The sequence below is a fragment of the Hyperolius riggenbachi genome, chromosome 4, assembly GCF_040937935.1.
Source record: "Hyperolius riggenbachi isolate aHypRig1 chromosome 4, aHypRig1.pri, whole genome shotgun sequence".
In the NCBI taxonomy this organism is placed as follows: Eukaryota; Metazoa; Chordata; class Amphibia; order Anura; family Hyperoliidae; genus Hyperolius; species Hyperolius riggenbachi.
Genome location: NC_090649.1, coordinates 425,695,567 through 425,714,370, shown reverse-complemented (window position 1 = coordinate 425,714,370; position 18,804 = coordinate 425,695,567). Strand labels below are relative to the sequence as shown.

Here is an 18,804-nt window from a genome sequence, read left to right as displayed (position 1 = left end):
GCTACCTGTACGGGAGGGGGGGAACTATAGCTGGCTAACTATACTGGGGGCATCTAGACCTGGCTAACCTATACTGCGGTCACTTATACCTGGCTCCATGGGGGGAGGGGGATTTTTTCACCCTCAACCTAGAAACTGTCCTGGAGGGACACTGCTGCACAAGTAAGGGGAGGCACAACATACTTGGCCTAGGGGCACAAAAAGTATAAATCCAGCCTTGTTTATGGGTTAAAACTCTATCCAGAGCGCCCATTTCCCTAAACTATCTCCATAATGAATAAATGCCTTACTGAGTACAGATGCATAATCACACTCTAATTACACACTGTTCATCTCAAGAATGTGTTAGCATTTTGCTTTATTAGACAAATTATTCTATCTCAATTGTCACACAAGGAGAGTTAATTAACTGTACATTTTTGGAAACACTGATTTAAAGGTCATTGGTCTTTCTAGCTAAAAATTAAGACAATATTACTGAACACACAACACAACTAAATCAGGGGACAAAAAGATCAGCTGTTTACAGCAGCCAGTAAAATGATATTTGTAGTATTACTTTATAGATTTGAGAAAGGTATGAAGGGTTGGTATCCAGGTCCAAGAATTGTGGCAGTATTTTATGGTATGGCCAGTAGGTGGCACTGCAGCTGTAACTGCTATTACCTGATGCCCGAAGTGACATGATGAGATAGACATGCGTATGTACAGTGCCTAGCACACAAATAACTATGCTGTGTTCCTTTTTTTCCTTTCTCTGCCTGAAATAGTTAAATATCAGGTATGTAAGTGGCTGACTCAGTCCTGACTCAGACAGGAAGTGACTACAGTGTGACCCTCACTGATAATAAATTAACCTTTTTATCACTTTCTTGCTCTCCGAAGCCCTTTTCTGCTAGGAAGGTGTTTTATTGTTGGAATTTCTTATCAGTAAGGGTCACACTGTAGTCACTTCCTGTCTGAGTCAGGACTGAGTCAGCCACTTACATACCTGATATTTAACTCTTTCAGGCAGAGAAAAAAAAGGAACACAGTATAGTTATTTGTGTGCTAGGCACTGTACATACATTTGTCTATCTCATCATGTCACATGTCACTTCGGGTATCCTTTAAGGTAAGAATGTACAATCAAGACTGTGTCATTAAAGGACAACTGAAGTGAGAGGGATATGGAGGCTTTCGTATTTATTTCCTTTTAAAGAATACCAATTGCCTGGCTGCCCTGCTGATCCTCTGCTTCTAGTACTACCATAGCCCCTGAACAAGCATGCAGCAGATCAGGAGTCTGACATTTTTGTCAAATCTGACAAGATTAGCTACATGCTTGTTTCTGGTGTGATTCAGACTCTACTGCAGCCAAATAGGCCAACATGGCAACTAGTACTGCTTATCTCTCCTTGAATGATTCAACTTATGATTAATCTCTCCTTATCTAACTAAACTCATGATTTAGCTCTCCTTATATAACTTAAAGGTCTTACGAGGTGAAAATAAGAAAAAAAGTTCTGTACCTGCTTCAATTTTGAATCCACGGAGGACGCCATCTGCGCCCTCAGTTTACTTCCGCCGGGTCCCCGCTGTTTAACCACCCTGGCGTTCTATTAAGATCGCCAGGGCAGCTGCATGAGGGTTTTTTTTTAAATAAAAAAAAAAATATTTCATGCAGCCAACTGAAAGTTGGCTGCATGAAAGCCCACTAGATGGCGCTCCGGAGGCGTTCTTCCGATCGCCTCCGGCGCCCAGAATAAACAAGGAAGGCCGCGATGAGCGGCCTTCCTTGTTTTGCTTAGATCGTCGCCATAGCGACGAGCGGAGTGACGTCATGGACGTCAGCCGACGTCCTGACGTCTGCCGCCTCCGATCCAGCCCTTAGCGCTGGCCGGAACTATTTGTTCCGGCTGCGCAGGGCTCAGGCGGCTGGGGGGACCCTCTTTCGCCGCTGCTCGCGGCGGATCGCCGCAGAGCGGCGGCGATCGGGCAGCACACGCGGCTGGCAAAGTGCCGGCTGCGTGTGCTGCTCTTTATTTCATGTAAATCGGCCCAGCAGGGCCTGAGCGGCACCCTCTGGCGGTAATGGACGAGCTGAGCTCGTCCATACCGCTAAGGTGGTTAATTGCCCCCCAGGCTGGCTCCCGACCCCACAGCCCGGTCGGGCTCTCATGCCTCAAGTAAAATGGTCACCAGAGCTTGCCACGGCTGCGCAGTCCGCATAGACGCAAGTGTGGCTGCGCAGCTCTAGGACTCCTCCCGCCGCATCCTCGCTACAGGCTGTCTCCTGTGCGTAAGTCCTTTTAAAGGAACCTAAAGCAAGAGTTATATGAAGGTTGCCATATTTATTTCCTTTTAAGCAATACTAGTTGCCTGGCCGTCCTGCTGATCCTCTGTCTCTAATAATATTTGCCATAAACCCTGAACAAGCATGCAGCAGATCCGGTGTTTATAACAATGTTGGATGTAGCAAGATTAGCTGCATGCTTGTTTCTGGTGTTCTTCAGACACTACTGGAGCAAAATAGATCAGCAGGGCTGCCAGGCATCTGGTATTGTTTAAGAGAAAATAAATATGGCAGCCTCCATATACCTCTCACTTCAGGTTCCCTTTTAAAGACAACCGATGTGACATATGACATGATAAGAAAGACGTGTATGTATAGTGCCAAGCACATAAATAACTAGGCTGTATTCCTTTTTTTCTTTCTCTGCCTGAAAGAGTTAAACATCAGGTATGCACGTGACAGTTTCTATCCGGGTTAGACTATATCATAACCCTCACTGAAAAGTAATTACAGCGATAAAACACTTTCCTGTTAGTAAATGGCTTCTGAAAGCAGGAAAGAGATAAAAAGGGTAAATAATTCATAGATTTGAGCTCTGGCATACTTCAATGAAGGTGTCATTGAGCACAGACAAAGAAACAATAATAACTTAAAAACTAGATATAAATATAAAATAAAACTGGGGGATATCTACTGAAAAAAATTAACTTTTAGGAGAAGGAGGATAAATATAATTGCTTTTCTTTTCAGTTTATTTTCACCTCGGATATCCTTTAACTTATGATTTATCTCTCCTTATCTAACGTAACTCATGATTTATCTCTTTAATTGACTTCATTAAGATCTGCCTGCTGACATTCAAGGCTGTAAATCACATGGGACCCAAATACATAGAGGATCTATTGAAACCTTATGCCCCTCCACAGACCCTCCGCTCTGCCAACCAGATGAAGCTGATTATTCCCAGGATACACTTAAAAGGGAACTGAAGAGAGAGGTATATGGAGGCTGTCATGTTTATTTCCTTTTAATCAATACCAGTTGCCTGGCAGCCCTGCTGGTCTATTTCTCTGCAGTAGTATCTGATTAAAACCAGAAACAAGCATGCAGCTAGTCTTGTCAGATCAGACTTATAAGTCTGAACCACTGAAACACCTGATCTGCTGCATGCTTGTTCAGGGGCTATGGCTAATAGTATTAGAGGCAGAGGATCAGCAGGGCTGCCAGGCAACTGGTATTGTCTAAAAGGAAATAAACATGACAGTCTCCATATACCTCTCTCTTCAGTTCCCCTTTAACATTTGGTGCTCGGGCCTTTTCCTATGCAGCCCCTACTCTATGGAACTCACTTCCACAATCAGTGCGAGAGGCTCCTTCTCTGGACAGCTTTAAAAAAAGTCTAAAAACTCACCTCTTTTCCCTAGCCTTTGAGACTGCATAATGCAGGTCACAGCGCTTTGAGTCAGTCCCCAGGGAGAAAAGCGCTATAAAAATATGATTGTTATTGTTGTTGTTTATTCATGGTTTAACTTTCCATATGTGAATTAAGCCTAGGTCCACACTTGTACGTGTGCAGATTGGATCCATTTCTAACTGATGCGTTTTTCAAAAAAAAAGTTCTCCCCTGTTTTTTGCAAAATGGCATTTTGCAGCATACGTTTCCAGTCCGTGGAAACGTATCACCATAGTGAAGGGGCCGCCATGCTGGAGGGGGTAGCAGGCAGGAAGGGGGCCAGCATGCACAGCGGTGGAGAGGGGGGTAACCCCCCCTCCCTCACCTGGGTGCCCACTTCCCCGCTCCCCCTCCAGCTAGTTACAAATCATATAAAATCAATTTGCCAGCAATCCGCAAACTTACTTCCTTGCGCTCTACCGCTCTCACCTCCTGCAGTACCGCCCAATGAAGTACAGAGGGAGGCATTGCAGGTAGTGACGCGGCGAGCGGTGGAGCGCAAGGAAGTAAGTTCCCTGCTTGCTGGCAAATTGATTTTAAATGATTTATGAATGAAACTAGCTGGAGATGGAGCTGGGAATGGGGGCACTCAGGTGAGGGGAGGGCGACCCCCTTCCCGCCACTGTGCATGCTCTGCCCCCTTCCTGCCTGCTACCCCTTTCAGCATGGCAGCACCTCCCCACCCACAGGCAGGGCTGGGGCACAGCAAACGGATCAGATTCTGAGTGCAGAAATGCCTGTGTAGAGGGGGATCCATTTTGCCATTGCCTTTCACTACCTCTCCGTGTTTCCGGGGCCCATGAAAATGTTGCAAATCCAGACCTTCCATTCAGGTTTTTAAAACGGATCCCCCTGAACGCAGTCAAGTCAAGATGGCTGCTATTTTTAACATTGGTATCCGTTGCTCCGGTTTGGATCCGGACTAAAAACCGGAGCTACGGATAAGTTTTTAGAACAAGTTTGAACCTACTCTAACTCATGATTTATCTCTAGTTATTTGTTTATCTGTGGTATTTATTTTTGGTACGGTAGTTGGTTTTCAGCTATCAGCTGTTTAAAAGACAGTTAACCTTAAATAACAAATCTACAGGTACTGATAGTAATTGACTGATTCATAATGTACCTCAGTGTTATAGTAGACTGTGAGGTTGATTCACTAACACAAATAGTGCGAGTAACCTCCTGTTATTCTCGCTATTTAATCAGCGTGCCTTAATTTTCAGTTCCTGCATGCTATGCGCACTAGTGGCCGCATAGAGTGCGTAATTAAGCTTAGTCAGAGGAGCAAGGGCCGAGGCAGAGGCGAGAGAGGCTCCAGCCTCCGGGCGCAGTGAAGGAAGGGGCGCACAACTCACTCAGCTATCATTCCCCTACTGTGTTTGATGCAGAGAGAAATAAGAAAAGGGGATACATGGCAATGACTGCAAGACAGATAACTAGAGATTAAGGTGTTGGGGGGTTTGAGGGTCTTGGGGCGCCTTTTATTCCAATAGCAATCAGTGTGTGACGGCTGGAGTGGGAGGGATGGAGAGGCGCACTTTGGTGTCTCAGCCTTGGGTGCTGGAGGACCTTGTCCTGGCTCTGAGAGGAGCTCAGGCTATGCTGCGGTAGTGCAGAACAGCGAGCGCTGGTAACTTACGCCTGCTCCTTGACCATAACCGGCGATTCACTCATTTGGGTCCAGTGACTTTCAAGGACGTGATCCTCGCACAATAATTGGCTGCCTGTCACTTGTATATCAAAGCTCCATTCTCCAGTGTTGCTGGAAAAACATAACGAAAAACCTGTTCTATTTACTCAGTAGCATTTTGTTGCAGATGGTAATCTATTAGTCCACAGTTTAGTTTTTTTAGTTGCTCTTTGATAACAAAGAAGTGCTAATAACACCATTTTTCAAAGCAAAACATTCAGCTAAATATCAAATCTGCATAATGAAAGAAGCAGTGGCAGAGGGACTCCCTGGGCTCCTCATTGATTTCAGGAGACATTCGGTGCTTCATTTTCTTTGCATATGAATTCATTGATTCGGTATTCTGTAAAGGATCACAGTTGTGAAAATACAGGATATCTGCAAAAGGAACTGCAGAAGACTTCGCCATGTTGAAGCTTCTGTTCTTGCTATGCCAATCAAATGACTGGAGCTCCAAGCACAGTGCTTAAAACACACAAAAACGCAGGTACCATAAACATGAATAGCATCCCACATATGATACTTGGGGAACTGCCCGAGATTACACACATGGAGGCAAGTACCACACATCAATGCCACTGGCATTTACTCAAAGTATGTAAGGGGCTTTGTGCAAATAACTATTTTACGTAATGTGTGTTGTACAAGGATAACTTAAAGGGAACCTAAACTGAGAAGGATATAGCTTTTTCCTTTTAAAATACTACCAGTTGCCTGACTCTCCTGCTGATCCTGTGTTTCTAATACATTCAGTGACAGCCCTTAAAGAGACTCTGAAGCGAGAATAAATCTCGCTTCAGAGCTCATACTTAGCAGGGGCATGTGTGCCCCTGCTAAACCGCCGCTATCCCGCCGCACAACGGGGGTCCCTTCACCCCCAAACCCACCCCTCCAAGACTTGGTCGTAGTCTTGGTCGTAAATCTTCCCTTCCTGGAGGCAGGGCTAACGGCTGCAGCCCTGCCTCCAGTCGCGTCTATCAGACGCGCATCGCCACCTCTCCCCAGCCCCTCTCAGTGAAGGAAGACTGAGAGGGGCGGGGGAGAGGCGGTGATACGCGTCTGACAGACGCGCGTGGGGCAGGGCTGAGGCAGTTAGCCCTGCCCCAACCAGGAAGCGCTCCCCCCGCTTTACGGAGGGGATTTGGGGGTGAAGGGACCCCCATTAAGCCGCGGGATAGCGGCGGTTTAGCAGGGGCACACATGCCCCTGCTATCTATGAGGTCTGAAGCGAGATTTATTCTTGCTTCAGACTCTCTTTAAACAAGCATGCAGGTCAGGTGCTCTGACTGAAGTCAGACTGGATTAGCTGCATGCTTGTTTCAGGTGTTTGATTCAGCCACTACTCAGCCAAAGAGATCAGCAGGACTGCCAGGCAACTGGTACTGTTTAAAAGGAAACATCCATATCTCTCTCAGTTAATATTCCCTTTAAAAAACACTGATGACTGGCACTAACAGCCAATGCACTACATCATATTAAAAAAAAACTGTCCCAAAACTGAGTTTCTTGTCATTGGAGGTCAGTGCCTAACCGCAAAGTAGCTCCAGACACAAACACCACCACTGAGGGTATGGGGAACTCAGAACTTACTAGCTCCAACACTGTGCGTAGCTTGAGTTTACTGATTGATGGTGATGGTGAATTAACCTTCAGGAATCAAATTTCCGCTGTTGTGAAACATTCCTTCTTTCGCCTAAGGGTAGCCATACACTGGTCGATTTGCTATCAGATTGACCAACAGATAGATCCCTCTCTGATTGAATCTGATCAGAGAGGGATCGTGTGGCTGCCTTTACTGGAAACAGATTGTGAATCGATTTCAGCATGAAACCGATCGCAATCTGTAAAGCTGCCGCCACCCGCACCGGCTGTACATTACCTGCTCCAGATGGCTACACTTCTTTCTGTCCAGGGGAGTTTAAACAGTAGAGGGCGCTCTACTGTTTAAACTTTTTGCTGGGACAGGAAGTTCAGTGAAGCTGCAGCCCTGGAGCCCAGAGCGGAGGAGAAGACAGTGGAGACCGGGGGGGGGGGGGGTCACACGCACCAGCAGAGCAGGTAATGTATTGCCGCTGTATTGCGTCGGTCATCGGGCATTCGAACGCCGCCATCGACGCACTCCCGGCCCGCGGGCGATTGAGCAAAATCTTCCACACACACGGGAACGATTGATTTCAGATGGAAATCGATCGTTCTGTCCGCGTTTGCGCAACGATTTCACAGCAGATTTGATCACAGTGATCGAATCTGCTGAATATTGGCAGGAAAATCGTTAGGTGTATGGGCCCCATAAGAAATATTGCAAAAATGAAGCACCTCATTCCACCAGAGGATTTTTAAACTGAAGGTCACACCTTCATCACATCGTGGCTGAACTATTGCAATTCCCTTTATGCAGGCCTTCCAAATAAAGACCTACACTGCCTGCAGCTGTACTTGCTATCCATTACAACTGATTAAAAAAAAAAAATTCCGAATGACTAAATTGTCGCTAAACAATCACCATAAAAATGCCCACTAATTTTTTTTTGGGCCAATCTTACCATTTCTGTGAAATATGAGAGACTACCTATATTATCAGTTCAAATTATATTCACTAAGTTTACCCTTCTACTGCATAACTTTGGTATGATTGGACAAAAAAGGTTGTATGATCATTAGTAGGAACTTTTAGAATCCTTCACAGTGGCAGCAGCAACACAGGCATACCTCTGTGTTCCACCACTGAGGTCCGATCTCTAAGCGATCAGACCTCCACAGTGGAACACATAGAGGTATGCCTGTCTTCCTGCCGCCGTTGCTGCCACCTATTAATGCAGGAGGGGACCACGCTGAGGGGAGAGCTACAGGTGAGGGAGGAGGAGTGGCCCCCCTCCCCGCCGATGTGGGGGCCAATGCTCTCCTCATGCTGCTACCCCTCTTGCCCACAAAAACTGCCTTGAGCGGGCCCCCAGTGGGGCATCCAAATTTTCACAGGGGGCCCAGTAATTTCTAGTTACACCTCTGCTAGGTAGTGACAGCTACCATGGACTTCCTACAGTAGGGATACTGACAACATTGGAAATCACTTTATATGGTTTTGAACAGATATTCCTCACACCGAATTAGCACTGATTTTAGGAGCTAGGCAATAGCAGCCCACCACATTTGATGAAATTCTTTGCTGGAAAGTCTAAAGGTGGCCATACATCTGTAGACTTGGCGGCCAATCACCCATTAGATTCAATCATTATTATCGAAGCTGATGAAAATTGGTGCCTCCAAGAGCATGCCTGATTGACAACTGGACCAATATCACCAATATGCACTTTGTCAGACAAAACATTAGAGGGAAAGTAGCCAGGGGTGGTGTGGCAGTGTCACATGGCCGATTCCTGAAAGATTATTTGCTGAAATCCATTCGAGAATTAAACTGTGGTTTATGGCGGCCAACAGATCCCTCTCTGATTAGATACGATCAGAGAAAGATCGGCCTCTTGGTCGATCAGCCACCAAAATCGCTAGATGTAAGGCCACCTTAACCAGGGCCGTGCAGAGGATTCTCAAGGGGGGGGGTGCTCAAATTTAAAAAAGGGGCCCTAATCGATAAATCGTGCTAAATTGTGTATGTAACACCCCTTCTCTAGAAAGCACTAGGCAGTCTTACCCCCCCCCCTCACCACACACACACACACACACACGCACGCACGCACGCACACGCACGCACGCACGCACACACACACACACACACACACACACACACACACCCCTTTATAGAAGTATCAGGCAGACTTTGTGTCTTCTTCCAACCAACTTCTTTGGTGCCACCACCCTCAAATCAGCAGTCATAGGTGCACACTATTAGAGTGGGCACAGTGGAGCCTGATGTAGGCATGGATTCACCTTTTATTACTGGGACCTCTGTCCCTCTAGATCAGCACCCAAGCTTATTTTTAGGCAAAGAAGCAGTGGTTGTCAATATGCAGTGGTTGCTAAGCATTAGTAGATGCAAAACTGCAATAAGTGCCAAGGTGCAGCGGGTGCACAGATGCAGTGGGTGGTAAGACGCAAAGGTCCAGTTTGTGCTAAGTTGCAGTGGGTGCCAATGTGCCAAAGTACAGTCCGTGTCAAGCTGCTGTGGGTACTGTCAGGAACCGGCCCGCGGCACGCCTGCGTATACGGTTCCCGACTGCGGGTTTGACCAGACTGAGAGGGGAAGCAGCCTTAGTCAAGCTAAAACAAGGCTGGGACCCCTCAGAACACCTCTCACTGCCACCACTAGCGGTTCGCTAGACACTTCCACTCTGCTGTCGAGTCCTCAGCGCGCACTCCGCGTTTTCGTACTTGGGTCAGCTTTGCGCTTAGGCCAAATACGGGAACGCCACGCACCCACACACACAGTTGCAATCTTACACTGTCGTGAAGCAAAGACCCACTAACAGTCGTTCCGAACGATACTGTTAGCCACTCTGCTGTCGCTACTCGCACTGGCGTTGTTCGTACGTTGGGTCAGCTGCGCGCTTAGGCCAACGTATGACAAACGCCCCCACACACAATGCAATTACAATTTCATACGGTAGTGTTGCTCAAGCGTACAATTAGGCATGAACTTATACACGGTTACACTTCAGTCTCTTCTAGGCTATGAGTGTTAGTTTAGTACGGCAGAAGTCAAACTTATTAAATAATAATTTAATATTCTAGAAAAACATAGAACAATGCAGAACTTAATATTTACAAAAAGATTACAAAAAACAAAGTAAAAATGTTACAAGATAAAAGTTACAAAAATAAGAGGTTACAAAGATAACACACACGGATATTTACGTAAAAATAAACGGGGGAAAAAAGAACGTTACCAGCTTAGGTTAGAACGTTGTTTGACGGGAGGACGCCGTTTCGACCAGGAGTCGCGATCCTCCCTAGCTATTTGCTACCTCCGAGAGAAGACACCGGTGGCTGTCCTGGGCCACCTTAAATAGTCCGAAGTGTCCCCTGGGGCATTTAATGTCCAGCCCCCAGGAACTAATGCAGTTTCCACGTTTGTGACATCACCGAACGCTTGTCATAATCCTTCTTGTGATATGCAAACTTCAAAGGGGGTTCCTGTTTTAGCTTCTTGAAGTTCGGCAGGACACAATCTCACCCATTGAACTCTGCAGACATCAAAAAGCTTCCTCCACATTATTTCCTTGGTTAAAGTGTATTTTAGCACATCCATGAAAAGATTGAATTTTGGTTACAGGTAGCAGTTTGCCTGTAATCCTGTAGACAGACGCAGACAATCACACCTGGGACAGTAGATCAAAAGTGACTGCTAGTGGCTTAATGAGCTGCTTCCTTGCCTATTGAAGGTGACTGGTCATATTCACTGAAGACCTCTTTAGATGCAAATGTAGGTCTAGTGACCCACCCACACAAATACATGAACAGTCCAGGAATCTAGCCTGCATATCTACACCTTTGACATACCACAGCAGATATAAACATGGGAAAATGAAAATATATTACTGTATTATCCTTAACAGCATCATCACCCCAATATATCTCCACACTTCCGCCGTTAACTTGGTGCAAGGCAGATGATCTTCCCAGATTATCCTGCCAGCACCTACATTGTTGGTTCTGCTTGACGGGACAGTCCATCAGCATTCCCATGATTGCTCCCCTTCCAGATGGCACTGGCAGGTGGTTCTAACGAATCATCCTGCCAAAGCCTACATTGACGGCCTGGCCGGGTGGGGTAACCCTTTAGCATTCTCAGGAGGGTTCCCCACCTGTCAGTTAGCTCCAAGCTACACGAGTGGAAAGCTAGGTCAGGTTGCTGCAATGTGTCGTTGCCCTTGGCAACCTGACGTAACCAACCAGGGGAATGTGAGTCAGTGACAACCGTGAATTGGCGACCATAGAGACAGTGCTGCAGCTGGGGAAGGGTTCCAACCGTCGCTACACGCACTTCCTCTATAGTGGCAGGAGCTATCTCTCGGTCCCTTTGGGGAACGATTATCTGCCGGTCTGCCTCCTCCACTTCAGACAGCTCAGAGGGAATAACTTCCCAGGACCCTCTCAGCCCGCCCCTCCCAGCTGGTGACCTGCTGGCTAGCCCCCTGAGCTCTTCCAGGCTGCTGTCAAATCGAACAGCCCCAGAGAGCTCAGTGCTGCCTGTCACACATTCCAGGAAGGCTGCAGACGGAGAGGCTACTGGGCCCTCCGGGCCAGATTCCGGATTGGATGTGGCTGACCCAGCAACATTTGCCACTTTGGTGGACAGTCCCTGTGCTGTAGACCCGCTAGCGCTGCGGGTTACCACTGCAGCGGAGGGAGCATCCACATTACATGTATCATAAACCACATCACCTTTGGTCTGGAAACCATCTGAAGGGGAAGGATCTGGCCTAGTGCCATCTGCCCCTTCAGTGGACAGTCCACCTGCTGCAGCCCAGCGAGCGCCGCTGGTTACTCCTGCAGCTGACGGAGTGTCCACATGACACACAGCATTATGTAGTACAACACATATGACATCAGCATTATCAGCCCTACATATATTGTCATTTGGGACATCACATAAAACATCCACATTATCTGTATCATTACACACATTGCTACTCAGCACTTCACAAGTAGCATCAACAGTTCTTGCATCGATCGCCTCGATAGTCCGTGCGTCACAAATGACATTATCAATTTCTGCATTCTTTGTATCAACATGTCCCACTCCAGGCCTAGGCACTGGAGACTCACTAGGGCTGGCTCCTAGCATACAGTCCATAGCCCCTGGGGCCTCGCCAGCATTCCCCACTTGCACAGCATTATCACACAGTACCTTGCCAGAGTCCTGAGCTTCTGCTGGGGATGCAGGCTCCACAGGGTTTGGAGTAGGCTCATACCGGGCTACTAACCGTCCCAGGTCAGTACCCAGCAAAACGTTGGTGGGGATTTTGTCAGTTACCCCAACTTCTTTCAGTCCACTGCTGGCCCCCCAATTCAGGTGGACCAAGGCGGTGGGTATGGCTGGGGCGACACCCCCAATTCCTCGGACAGCAATCATTTTCCCAGGTATGTACTGCTCCGGGTTCACAAGCTGGGGATTTACGAGAGTCACTTCTGCTCCAGTGTCTCTCAGCCCAGTGGCAATTGTACCCCCAACTGTGACAAGCTGCAGATTCTCTGCATAGCCAGTGGCATTCCTGGTAGCACACAAAGCCGTTGGGACTTCACTGGCGTTTGAGGCCTCACTGGATTTTTGGGGCCTCCCTCTTCCTCTCTGGGCAAGTCGTGCTGATATGACCCACCCTGTCACATACAAAGCATTTCCGAGTGTCAGGTTGCTTGAATCCAGGAGACAGCGGTGCTTGCCTCCTCTGGGTGCTGGGTGAAACAGGTTTAGCAATCTGTTCTCCTCTCCAGCTGGGTGCCGTAGTCCTCCGGGACTCAGGTGCTCTATGGGCGGTGTAGGCATCGGCCATTTCCGCAGCCTCATCCACTGTCTTTGGTTCTCGATCCAGCACAAACAGCCGGACCTCAACAGGGCAAGTGTGGAGGAACTGGTCTTTTATTATCAGTTCCTGCAGGGCATCAAAGGTTTCAACAGCCAGTCCTTTTACCCACTGCTGGAAGGCAGTGCGCAGGTTGCACACATGATCCAGGTAACTGTCATTAGGACCTCGCTGCACTGTCCTGAAACGTTTGCGATACACCTCTGGCGTGAGGTGGTATAGTGCAATGATGGCTTTCTTAATTGCCTCAAAGTCTGTTTCTTCCTCCTGGGGGAGACTCACAAACGCCTCCAGGGCCTTGCCTCTCAGCCCTGGTGTGAGGTATCTTGCCCACTGCTCACGGGGCACCCCATACTGCCGACAAGTCCTTTCAAACCCCTGTAGGAAAGTGTCTATGTCAGAGTCCTTGTCCATAGCGGGGAACTTATCCAGGGGGATTCTGTGGACTCGCTCACCTTCGCGTTCTGCGGGTCCAGCAGACCGGTTCTGCTGCTGAAGTTTAGCCAGCTCCAGCTGGTGTTGCCGTTCAGCACTTTCCCTCTCGGCCTGGTGTCGCTGTGCAGCTTGTTCCCTCTCGGCCTGGAGTCTGTCCCTCTCGGCCTGGAGTCGCTGTGCAGCTTGTTCCCTCTCGGCCTGGAGTCGCTGTGCCGCTTGTTCCTTCTCTGCCTGTCGGTGCAGTAGGATCAGCTTTAGGCGCAGTTCAGGATCAGCCGAGTTCAGTAGCTGTAGATCAGCTTCCAGAGATGTCATCTCCGTGTTCGGTGGATCATCCAGGACATCGTCTCCACTCGCATTCTGTGGCGGGAGCGATTCCTCCTCTGTCGTGTCGTGAGCTGCACCCGCTGACGTTGAAGCACGGGCTTGCTCTGCCTCATCATGCTCCTCGAGCGCACGAACTAACTGCTCCTTAGTCTGGCCACTCACCGTCTCGATGCCTCTGTGCTCACACAGGTTGAGTAGCATCTCTTTGTTTTGCCTTGCATAGCTGGATGCTTTCTGAGCCATCGTGTTGCAAAAAAGAAAAAGAAAAAAGGGGGGGAGGGAAAGCAAACACCAAGTGTGTATCTTTGAACAAAAAAAAAAGTATATAGATTCTGCACTGAGTAGACTTCTGTAGGCTAGTTGCTTCTAGCAAGCTTCCAGCCTTTAGTACTCAGAATAGCGAGCTAAACTGCGTACTAATGTACTAAACGATGCCACCACTGCCAGCCAATTATGTCAGGAACCGGCCCGCGGCACGCCTGCGTATACGGTTCCCGACTGCGGGTTTGACCAGACTGAGAGGGGAAGCAGCCTTAGTCAAGCTAAAACAAGGCTGGGACCCCTCAGAACACCTCTCACTGCCACCACTAGCGGTTCGCTAGACACTTCCACTCTGCTGTCGAGTCCTCAGTGCGCACTCCGCGTTTTCGTATTTGGGTCAGCTTTGCGCTTAGGCCAAATACGGGAACGCCACGCATCCACACACACAGTTGCAATCTTACACTGTCGTGAAGCAAAGACCCACTAACAGTCGTTCCGAACGATACTGTTAGCCACTCTGCTGTCGCTACTCGCACTGGCGTTGTTCGTACGTTGGGTCAGCTGCGCGCTTAGGCCAACGTATGACAAACGCCCCCACACACAATGCAATTACAATTTCATACGGTAGTACGTACAATTAGGCATGAACTTATACATGGTTACACTTCAGTCTCTTCTAGGCTATGAGTGTTAGTTTAGTACGGCAGAAGTCAAATTTATTAAATAATAATTTAATATTCTAGAAAAACATAGAACAATGCAGAACTTAATATATACAAAAAGATTACAAAAAAACAAAGTAAAAATGTTACAAGATAAAAGTTACAAAAATAAGAGGTTACAAAGATAACACACACGGATATTTGCGTAAAAATAAACGGGGGAAAAAAGAACGTTACCAGCTTAGGTTAGAACGTTGTTTGACGGGAGGACGCCGTTTCGACCAGGAGTCGCGATCCTCCCTAGCTATTCGCTACCTCCGAGAGAAGACACCGGTGGCTGTCCTGGGCCACCTTAAATAGTCCGAAGTGTCCCCTGGGGCATTTAATGTCCAGCCCCCAGGAACTAATGTAGTTTCCCCGTTTGTGACATCACCGAACGCTTGTCATAATCCTTCTTGTGATATGCAAACTTCAAAGGGGGTTCCTGTTTTAGCTTCTTGAAGTTCGGCAGGACACAATCTCACCCATTGAACTCTGCAGACATCAAAAAGCTTCCTCCACATTATTTCCTTGGTTAAAGTGTATTTTAGCACATCCATGAAAAGATTGAATTTTGGTTACAGGTAGCAGTTTGCCTGTAATCCTGTAGACAGACGCAGACAATCACACCTGGGACAGTAGATCAAAAGTGACTGCTAGTGGCTTAATGAGCTGCTTCCTTGCCTATTGAAGGTGACTGGTCATATTCACTGAAGACCTCTTTAGATGCAAATGTAGGTCTAGTGACCCACCCACACAAATATATGAACAGTCCAGGAATCTAGCCTGCATATCTACACCTTTGACATACCACAGCAGATATAAACATGGGAAAATGAAAATATATTACTGTATTATCCTTAACAGCATCAGCACCCCAATATATCTCCACAGGTACCAAGATCCAGTTTGTATTGGGTGTTTATTTGCAGTGGATGCTATGCTGTATTGGGCGCTGAATGAGTAGCAGAAGGCAATAAACAATAGTGGGTGCCATGTGAGTGCTAATTGGTACAGGGAGCCATGTGAGTGTTGGACATGAGTGAGCAGGGAGTGCCATGTGTGGTTTGGATGTGTGCCATGGGAGAGAACTGAGTCTCATATGGGTTCAGACCAAGGGTGGGTACTGGTTGCTATTTGAGTGCTGGCCATGGATGGGTACTAGGTGCATATAATGGCTTTGGAACTTTGTGCGGTGTAAGTACTATGCCATGTGGGTGTTGATTATGGGGGTTATAGGGTGTCATGTGGGTCTTAGGTGCAAATACTGAGTGCCAAGTGGGTACTGGGAGCGAGTACATGGTAACATCTGGGTAATGGGTGCTGGCTAGTGGGGTATTTGTTGTCATGTGAGTGCTAAATGCAGAAGCTGAGTGCCATGTGGGTTCTGGGTGCTGGCACAGGGTGTCATGTGCATTCTGGCTGTATGGGTTGGTGTCAAGCATCATGTAGGTGTTGATTGCAGTTACTCAAGCCCTTGTGAGTTCTGGGTGCAAGTACTGGATGTCATATGTGAGTGTTTGGTGCTTGTGCTGGGCACCAAGTGGAGGCTTAGTGCAACTGGAACTACTGCAGATGAAACATGTGGGTGTTAGGTGCAGGTACATTGGTGCGAATACTTGGCGCATTGCCTGCACTAGGTGCTAGCTATGGGTGGGCATTGTGTGTCATGTGGATTCTGAGTGCAGGTACTTTGGGTGCTAGTACTGGTTTTTGTGAGTTCAGATAATGTGCAAGTACTGTGCCAAGTGGGTGTGAGTACTGGGTGCCAGCTATAGGGTGAATGATGCAAGTACTGAGTGCCATATGGAGGTCGGATATAAGTATTGGGTGAAAATTGCTTGGTGCAAGTACTGGGTGCTTGCTATAGTGGGGGTTACTGGTTGAGTGTAATGTGGGTGCTGAATATTGGTGGGATTGCAGTGGGTGCAGGGAGTGGGAGGTCACTGTGGGTACTGCTATGAATGGCATAGTTGCTGCTAGGGGAGGTAGAGGTCAGTGTGGTTGCTGGGGGAGGTAGAGGTCAGTGTGGTTGCTGGTGGAAGGGTAGGTCACTGTGGGTTCTGTGGAAGGAAGAGGTCAGTATGAGTGCTGGAGGAAGGGGAGGTCACTGTGGGTGCTGGGAGAGGTCATTGTAATTATTGGAGGAGGGAGTAGTTGTGGATGCTGTGTGTTGGGAGAGATCAGTGTGGGCGCTGCTTTTGGGATGGGAGGTCCATGTAAGTGCTGCAGGGGACAGGAGGGTAGCCTCTGGGGGAGGGAAAGATCACTGTGGGTGCTGGGGGAAGGATAGGTCAGTGTGGGTGCTGGGGTAGGCAGGATCACTGCTAGATTTGAGGAAGGAGAGGTGATTGTGGGTGGTAGGTGGAGGGAGAGGTCACTGTGGGTGCTGGGGAAGGAGATGTCACTGTGGGTGCTGGTGGAGGGAGAGGTCACTGTGGGAGGGAGAGGTCACTGTGGGAGGGAGAGGTCACTGTGGGTGCTGGTGGAGGGAGAGGTCACTGTGGGAGGGAGAGGTCACCGTGGGTGCTGGTGGATGGAGAGGTCACTGTGGGTGCTGGTGGATGGAGAGGTCACTGTGGGTGCTAGGTGGAGGGAGAGGTCACTGTGGGTGCTAGGTGGAGGGAGAGGTCACTGTGGGAGGGAGAGGTCACTGTGGGAGGGAGAGGTCACTGTGGGTGCTGGTGGAGGGAGAGGTCACTGTGGGTGCTAGGTGGAGGGAGAGGTCACTGTGGGAGGGAGAGGTCACTGTAGGAGGGAGAGGTCACTGTGGGTGCTGGTGGATGGAGAGGTCACTGTGGGTGCTGGTGGAGGGAGAGGTCACTGTGGGTGCTAGGTGGAGGGAGAGGTCACTGTGGGTGCTAAGTGGAGGGAGAGGTCACTGTGGGAGGGAGAGGTCACTGTGGGTGCTAGGTGCAGGGAGAGGTCACTGTGGGTGCTAGGTGGAGGGAGAGGTCACTGTGGGTGCTAGGTGGAGGGAGAGGTCACTGTGGGTGCTAGGTGGAGGGAGAGGTCACTGTGGGTGCTAGGTGGAGGGAGAGGTCACTGTGGGTCCCAGGTGGAGGGAGAGGTCACTGTGGGTCCCAGGTGGAGGGAGAGGTCACTGTGGGTGCTAGGTGGAGGGAGAGGTCACTGTGGATGCTAGGTGGAGGGAGAGGTCACTGTGGGTGCTGGGGAAGGAGATGTCACTGTGGGTGCTGGGGAAGGAGATGTCACTGTGGGTGCTAGGTGGAGGGAGAGGTCACTGTGGGAGGGAGAGGTCACTGTGGGTGCTGGTGGAGGGAGAGGTCACTGTGGGTGCTAGGTGCAGGGAGAGGTCACTGTGGGTCCCAGGTGGAGGGAGAGGTCACTGTGGGTGCTAGGTGGAGGGAGAGGTCACTGTGGGTGCTAGGTGCAGGGAGAGGTAACTGTGGGTCCCAGGTGGAGGGAGAGGTCACTGTGGGTGCTAGGTGGAGGGAGAGGTCACTGTGGGTGCGAGGTGGAGGGAGAGGTCACTGTGGGTGCTAGGTGGAGAGAGAGGTCACTGTGGGTGCTAGGTGGAGAGAGAGGTCACTGTGGGTGCTAGGTGGATGGAGAGGTCACTGTGGGTTCTGGGGAGGGAGAAGTCACTGTGGGTGCTAGGTGGATGGAGAGGTCCCTGTGGGTGAGGGAGAAGTCACTATGGGTGCTTGGGGAGGTAGAGGTCAGTATGGGTCCTAGGTGGAGGGTGAGGTCAGTATGCCACACTAGGAATAGATTCCTATTCAGGCCTCTTCACCTGAAAGTGCCCCAGGTGAAGGCGGAGCTTCTCGTGGGTGGGAGGGGCTTACCGCGGTAGGGGGTGGGGCTTATTTTGCACGACCAGAGGGGCCTTTTTTGCTGATTTTAAGAAGGGGGAGTGCCTGGGCACCCAGAGCACCCCCCTCTGCACGTGCCTGGATCCTGACAGATTTCCTTGAAGAGGAACTTCAGCCTAAACAAACATACTGTCATTAAGTTACATTAGTTATGTTAATTAAAATAGATTGGCAAAATAATCTCTTACCCTCCCTGTTTTAAAAGAACAGGCAAATGTTTGTGATTTCGAGGAGGCAGCCAATTCCATCTTTTTGGTTGAAAGGAGGTGACAGGGAGCATGAGATACAGTTCCAACTGTCCTGTGTCCTGATCACCCCTCCCAGTTGTGCACGCTAAGCTTCAAATCTCAA

At 48.9% G+C, this 18,804-nt stretch overlaps 1 protein-coding gene across 5 annotated transcripts in view; it reads left to right on the top strand.

Moving 5' to 3' along the window:
• The window catches only part of MACROD2 (mono-ADP ribosylhydrolase 2), a 3,010,403-nt gene that overhangs the window by 2,858,547 nt on the left and 133,052 nt on the right, over window positions 1–18,804 (top strand). The window lies entirely within an intron of this gene.